This window comes from Babylonia areolata, chromosome 27 (genome assembly GCF_041734735.1).
Source record: "Babylonia areolata isolate BAREFJ2019XMU chromosome 27, ASM4173473v1, whole genome shotgun sequence".
In the NCBI taxonomy this organism is placed as follows: domain Eukaryota; kingdom Metazoa; phylum Mollusca; class Gastropoda; order Neogastropoda; family Buccinidae; genus Babylonia; species Babylonia areolata.
In genome coordinates, this window is record NC_134902.1 from 2,250,172 (window position 1) to 2,258,269 (window position 8,098).

General features: G+C 45.4%; 1 protein-coding gene across 1 annotated transcript in view; it reads right to left on the minus strand.

Moving 5' to 3' along the window:
- Positions 1-6,257: 6,257 nt before the first annotated feature.
- Positions 6,258-8,098, minus strand: part of LOC143301491 (protein SPMIP2-like) — an 8,162-nt gene continuing 6,321 nt past the window's right edge. Inside the window, exon 3 of the mRNA XM_076615806.1 lies at positions 6,258-8,098. This exon is cut by the window's right edge and continues 872 nt beyond it. The gene's annotated coding sequence lies outside the window, so the exon portion shown is untranslated.

The window sequence follows — 8,098 nt, forward strand, 5'->3', positions numbered from 1 at the left end:
ATTGAGTCCAGTACCAGTTTGATTCAGAGCTGTGGTTTCACTGCAGTCCGGGAACCGCCTTGATGAAGCAGACACAAGTCTCTCAGAGCAGTGTGAATGAACCAGTATAGTCCTTCACCTCTCTCTACACTCAGCAACACTTCACTGGGTTACGCAGGTTAAAGATCTACTCCGTGGTTCTCCTTCCTTCGCGGAAACTGGCGTGTCCGGTGAAGCTTGAGGCTGGACAGCACTTGCTGACCACACGAGTGAGGGTGACCATTGTCCTGCAGCGTGTCAACTGCTTGGAGCGAGGTCGCTGTGAAGGTTTGACAAACAGACTGGGTGACGTCACTCGGGGCTTTACGTAAAGGGGCTGGGTGGTCAGTGAAGTGAAGAACTGTCGGTAAAGGGTTGTTGGGTGTCGGTAGGTGAAGGTATTGAACTGGTTCATTCACACTGCACTGAAAGCCTTGGGTGTGCTTCATGAAGGCGGTCCTCACGTTGATGCAAACAGAGCTCTGATTCCACCTGGTGTTGAACTCCAGCAGTCTCTCCTCTCTCCACTCTGTGAAGAGTCAACGGAGCGCCGCACAAAAGAACTGTTCATCAGTTTCCTCCAGGTCTGTCGGTTGTGTCGTCAAAACCTGGGTCTCTGCTAAACTGTTTTCCTGTCCCTTGTGAATGCGTGGTGAAGTGGTGTGCCCAGTCATCGGACTGGTCCTGAAGTAGGAGACGCCTGTTCATTCGTTTAAACAGCCCGGCTCTAAAACGTTTCACACACAAACAAGAGCCAGTCTTTGTGACAGTCCCCGATACACCTGACTCCGCTCACAAAGGCCCTGGACCTTCTATAAAAGTGAGCCCCCAATCTGCAACCCCTCAGAACTCAGCCACTCCAACAACGGAACCTTCGCCGAACCAAGACATACCCAGCCCTGAACAACTGAACCTTGAGGCCGTCAGCCAACAGGCCGATACATCAACTCTCCTGCCGCTTCCAACTTCACTGTCTTACCTTCCTCGGAACGTGAGCGTGCAGAGAGAAGAAACAGAGGTGTTTGACTTCACCCACTGAAACACACGTGGTGCTCTGTTCGTGAAGAAACATTCTGAAGGTACGTCTTTCCTCTCTTTCCTCCTTTCTCTTTCCTCTCTCTCTCTCTCTTTCTTCTTCTTTTTTCCCTTGTGAAATTTTTTTTTAAGCTATTTCATTTTTGTGAAAAATCTTGTTAATTTTTCTTCCTTCCTTTAAAGAAAAAAAATGAACAGCGTGTTTATATTCAGATATTCATTCTCTGAACGTTATCATTAAGAGGTACTTCGTTTTGTGTATCTATTTATCAAAAGAAATATATCACCTAGTTCCCGAAAACCTTTTTGTTATATAAACTAGAGGGTAATAAATACACAAACAACAACCTGATTATTCACAAGGTGATACATGATATTAACAACCTTGGTTTTTCCGTTTTTGTGTCAAAACCCACAAGCAAGATAAATATGTAATGCCAACATGAATAGCACACACACACACAAAAAGTTATTTGTTGAAATGTGTTGCATTTGTTAACTGAAACATTTGTTGAAATGTGTTGCTTTTGTTAACTGAAACATTTGAAGAGATGTGTTGCTTTTGTCAACTAAAAACAATGATACAAAAGGATGCGAAAGCGGGAGGCTTTTTCTGCGAGCGGATTTTTGTAATAATACCTGGGGTTTGGGGAGGGGTGTGTGTGTGTGTGTGTGTGTGTGTGTGTGTGTGTGGATCTGTTCGTCTGTTTTTTTCTCTTCTGTTTTTATGGAATAGAAATGCTTTAAATGTGATTAAACCAGTCTGCTTACTTTCCGGTTTACAATCACAAATATAGGATTCGGTTACAAATTAGAATATGAACAAAAGCGAATATGATACCAGTTTTGACGTTTGCATAATTTTCAACGGCTCCAACGTGTTTTGTTCGGACTAAATTTTAGGCGAATGCTGATATAAATTACTTCCCTTGCACAGTCATTCTCACAACACGAAGAGACAATACTCTCTTATTCCCAAAAGTTGTAGAAATAGTCGTCATCAAACCATTTTCACTCGCTTCTGAGTCACGAGTGCTTCCCAGCTGGGCGGTGTTTGCAGGACTTCATGCAGTTCGTCTTGCGCTTTCCGCTGGTGGTTGCTGTGTCCGTGTCGTCTGCTCCTCACACGAACTCAGTCAGACTGGCTGAATTACCTCCCTTATGATATTTGTATTTGTATTTCTTTTTATCACAACAGATTTCTCTGTGTGAAATTCGGGCTGCTCTCCCCAGGGAGAGCGCGTCGCTACACTACAGCGCCACCCATTTTTTGGTATTTTTTTCCTGCATGCAGTTTTATTTGTTTTTCCTATCGATGCGGATTTTTCTACAGAATTTTGCCAGGAACAACCCTTTTGTTGCCGTGGGTTCTTTTACGTGCGCAAAGTGCATGCTGCACACGGGATCTCGGTTTATCGTCTCATCCGAATGACTAGCGTCCAGACCACCACCCAAGGTCTAGTGGAGGGCGAGAAAATATCGGCGGCTGAACCGTGATTCGAACCAGCGCGCTCAGATTCTCTCGCCGGCTTCCTAGGCGGACGCGTTACCTCTAGGCCATCACTCCACTTACACACACTGCTACCGGGTCATAGTTGACAACGTCCGTGTTTCACAAAGGCTTTGGACGATATCAAGAAATGGCAGTTGTTGTTGTTTTGTTGTTGTTTGTTGTTGTTGTTGTTTGTTGTTTTCAATGTATTGAGTAAATTTAATGCTTCACCAACGGCATGACGATAGATATACTTATTTATTTGGATGTGTGTGCATCGTATCGTATAAACCTTTTGGTTTCATTATGTGTGTGTGTGTGTGTGTGTGTGTGTGTTTTACGCCCTTGCAAGGAAACTGTCCTTCTTTTATAAGAACATGATAAAGTCTGCAATCTAAAACAAATTTTATTCCATCGTTCAGTTCTCCGATTCTATTCCATTCTATTCTACTGCAGCTCACTAACATTCCATATTGATGCCTAGAACTCACCACCTCATCACCACTGTTTTCAGGCTTCCCCAGCTTGTCAGGCGTGTCCACGGACTCCTGAAGGACCCGGCCCCCACTGACTAACCTCCTGCACAGGACGCGCCCACCCCACCCACCTGAGCACCACAACGTCTGTCAGCACAATGTCCTGGGGCAGCACTTGGGGCAGCTCAGGAGGCAGCGACTGGGATCACACCCCCTCCTCGTGGGGATCAGGGAGGTCTGAGCCAGACGATGTGTTCATCTGGACCAGCAGCCGTAACCGTGACCGCCGTGACAACACCCGGACTGCAGACTCCAACCCCTGGGGTAGCGGCGGGTCCGGTGGATGGGGAGGGGGGTGGAACAGGTCTTCCTCCTCAGACAGCGAGGCTTCCCCGAGGGACGGCTACGAGAGGGACAACTCTTCCGAGGTGTTTGATGACCCTCCTTCCACGTGCCAGGACATGGTCCAGGACACGTATCGGGGAAACGGCTACGACTTCCTCACCACCTCCGAGCTCAGTGCCCTCGACCATGATCTCCAGGATGCCGTGGACCAGCAACGTCACTCGTCGACGTCCAGTAACGGGTCGTTCGGCGATCTGGCGGTGACCCTGCCCACGGACGGATTGTGGTCCTCAGACCAGAGTGAGGGGTCCCGGGGCGGGCGGTCCTCCTCTGAAAGCTCCCAGAGCGAGAGTCCATGGGGGAACAGCGAGAACAGCGAGGGATCATCCTAGACGCCTCCCTCCCCTGTACCCTCCCGCTCCCCCTCGCCTCTTGTTTTGAAACAAAAAAAGGAACAAAATCAGACGAACAAAAATCCGTTTCTTCGTTTCGTCTATTTGTTGTCAACCTCTTGTTGAATTTTGTTTAGCGTTCTCTGTATAACTTTTCGACAGATGTTTCGTGTTTCTTTTGTCTTTTAGTATTACTCTTGCGCTGTGTTTATGTGTAATCGTATTTTCTGTGTAACTTGTTTCTTGAAAAATGAATAAATGTGACATTATCATGACTTTTCGTGGTGGTTTTGATTGTGTGATTATCTCCCTTGTCTTTAAGACCTGTTTGTCTGTCTCAATCACTCGTGTGTGTGTGTGTGTGTGTGTGTGTGAGAGAGTGTGAGAGAGAGAGAGAGAGAGAGAGAGAGAGAGAGAGAGAATGTGAATGCGAATGCGAATACTTTATTCATTATAAGCCATAGCCCCTCATGAAGGGGTGTACATACAAACAAGCACATCACAGCCATACCAAAATGTTATAATTATAAATACATATCAACGGTCACGTCAAACGAAACTGATTTTGAATCAAATTATCAAGACAATACAATATCTCTAAATTTAAATGAGAGAGAGAGAGAGAGAGAGAGAGAGAGAGAGAGCGCTCCGGCGTGTTGAGTGAAAACTACCACACAAACGGGCAATATGATAATTCAAATCATTTATTTCAACTTCGATACAGTTACAGCAAACACATGAAAAAAAAATCTATGAACACAACAAAAAACAGAATGATGACAGTGAGACCATGGGAACAGCGAGTTCTGTTGATAAATACAACATCAAATAATACTGACAGATAGAGGGTTAATACTGACGGTAAGTCAACAGAGACAGGGGAGGAGGGGGAGATAAATAGACATGTTGGAAAATAAATGGTGTGGGGAGTTATCACAGAGATGGTGTTGGGAGTTATCACAGAGATGGTGTGGGAGTTATCACAGAGATGGTGTGGGCGTTATCACAGAGATGGTGTTGGGAGTTATCACAGAGATGGTGTTGGGCGTTATCACAGAGATGGTGTGGGCGTTATCACAGAGATGGTGTTGGGAGTTATCACAGAGATGGTGTTGGGAGTTATCACAGAGATGGTGTTGGGAGTTATCACAGAGATGGTGTTGGGAGTTATCACAGAGATGGTGTTGGGAGTTATCACAGAGATGGTGTGGGGGTTATCACAGAGATGGTGTGGGGGTTATCACAGAGATGGTGTTGGGAGTTATCACAGAGATGGTGTGGGGGTTATCACAGAGATGGTGTTGGGAGTTATCACAGAGATGGTGTGGGGGTTATCACAGAGATGGTGTTGGGAGTTATCACAGAGATGGTGTGGGGGTTATCACAGAGATGGTGTTGGGAGTTATCACAGAGATGGTGTGGGGGTTATCACAGAGATGGTGTGGGGGTTATCACAGAGATGGTGTGGGGGTTATCACAGAGATGGTGTGGGAGTTATCACAGAGATGGTGTGGGGGTTATCACAGAGATGGTGTTGGGAGTTATCACAGAGATGGTGTGGGGGTTATCACAGAGATGGTGTTGGGAGTTATCACAGAGATAGACAGACAGAGACAGATTAGGAAGACAGAATGTCACAGAGATAGACAGAGACAGAGTAGGAAGACAGAATGTCACAGAGATAGACAGACAGAGTAGGAAGACAGAATGTCACAGAGATAGACAGACAGAGTAGGAAGACAGAATGTCACAGAGATAGACAGACAGAGTAGGAAGACAGAATGTCACAGAGATAGACAGACAGAGACAGAGTAGGAAGACAGAATGTCACAGAGATAGACAGACAGAGACAGAGTAGGAAGACAGAATGTCACAGAGATAGACAGACAGAGACAGAGTAGGAAGACAGAATGTCACAGAGATAGACAGACAGACAGATCAGGAAGACAGAATGTCACAGAGATAGACAGACAGAGACAGATCAGGAAGACAGAATGTCACAGAGATAGACAGACAGAGACAGAGTAGGAAGACAGAATGTCACAGAGATAGACAGACAGAGACAGAGTAGGAAGACAGAATGTCACAGAGATAGACAGACAGAGACAGAGCAGGAAGACAGAATGTCACAGAGATAGACAGACAGAGTAGGAAGACAGAATGTCACAGAGATAGACAGACAGGGACAGAGTAGGAAGACAGAATGTCACAGAGATAGACAGACAGAGACAGAGTAGGAAGACAGAATGTCACAGAGATAGACAGACAGAGACAGAGTAGGAAGACAGAATGTCACAGAGATAGACAGACAGAGACAGAGTAGGAAGACAGAATGTCACAGAGATAGACAGACAAAGACAGAGTAGGAAGACAGAATGTCACAGAGATAGACAGAGACAGAGACAGAGTAGGAAGACAGAATGTCACAGAGATAGACAGAGACAGAGACAGAGTAGGAAGACAGAATGTCACAGAGATAGACAGAGACAAAGACAGAGTAGGAAGACAGAATGTCACAGAGATAGACAGACAGAGTAGGAAGACAGAATGTCACAGAGATAGACAGACAGAGCAGGAAGACAGAATGTCACAGAGATAGACAGACAGAGACAGAGTAGGAAGACAGAATGTCACAGAGATAGACAGACAGAGCAGGAAGACAGAATGTCACAGAGATAGACAGACAGAGACAGAGTAGGAAGACAGAATGTCACAGAGATAGACAGACAGAGACAGAGTAGGAAGACAGAATGTCACAGAGATAGACAGACAGAGACAGAGCAGGAAGACAGAATGTCACAGAGATAGACAGACAGAGTAGGAAGACAGAATGTCACAGAGATAGACAGACAGAGACAGAGCAGGAAGACAGAATGTCACAGAGATAGACAGACAGAGACAGAGTAGGAAGACAGAATGTCACAGAGATAGACAGAGACAGAGTAGGAAGACAGAATGTCACAGAGATAGACAGACAAAGACAGAGTAGGAAGACAGAATGTCACAGAGATAGACAGACAAAGACAGAGTAGGAAGACAGAATGTCACAGAGATAGACAGACAAAGACAGAGTAGGAAGACAGAATGTCACAGAGATAGACAGACAGAGTAGGAAGACAGAATGTCACAGAGATAGACAGACAGAGTAGGAAGACAGAATGTCACAGAGATAGACAGACAGAGTAGGAAGACAGAATGTCACAGAGATAGACAGACAGAGACAGAGCAGGAAGACAGAATGTCACAGAGATAGACAGACAGAGACAGAGTAGGAAGACAGAATGTCACAGAGATAGACAGACAGAGTAGGAAGACAGAATGTCACAGAGATAGACAGACAGGGACAGAGTAGGAAGACAGAATGTCACAGAGATAGACAGACAGAGACAGAGTAGGAAGACAGAATGTCACAGAGATAGACAGACAGGGACAGAGTAGGAAGACAGAATGTCACAGAGATAGACAGACAAAGACAGAGTAGGAAGACAGAATGTCACAGAGATAGACAGAGACAGAGACAGAGTAGGAAGACAGAATGTCACAGAGATAGACAGAGACAGAGACAGAGTAGGAAGACAGAATGTCACAGAGATAGACAGACAGAGACAGAGTAGGAAGACAGAATGTCACAGAGATAGACAGAGACAGAGCAGGAAGACAGAATGTCACAGAGCCAATAGAGAAAAACCGAAACAGAACAGACAACAACAGAGGATCAGAATAATGTTTTGCGAGTGCCCGTGCACGTGTGTGTGTGTGTGGGAGGGGGGGGGGGGTTGAGGGGGAGGGTGTAGGGGGAATATGGGGTGGGGAAGGGTGTGAGGAGGGGGACTGGGAGGGGCGGGGGGCGGGGTGGTGGTGGTAATGAAATGGGGTGTCTGTGGCGTCCAGTGTACATACAAGATGCCTGCCTGAAATATTCTCGTGTCAATGTGCGCGCGCTTATCGTTGCATACATTTAGAAATCACAAAACAGTATGGTTGCTTTCTGGAAATTGTGTTAGGTTGCACCTTAACAATGTGATTTCAAAATCATCAAATTATATGATAAATATAGAATAAAATGATATTGAATGCTAATATATGATAAAGATGAAACAATAACAATATTTGTTTCAAGCGTCTTCACGTTTCCCCCCCCCCCCCTCCCCAACACGGGTATCGATTGTGTATTGGACTGGACTTTTTATGTTTCATATGGACTTTGTTTTTGTGTTTTGTTTTACAACATGGAACAAAGCTGTACAAAGAAATAAAAGACAGTGTGCTCCTAAAGTCTTCTGTGTGCAAAGAGTCGTAAACGCATTTTTCTACTGCCAGAGGTTAATTTACACTATACC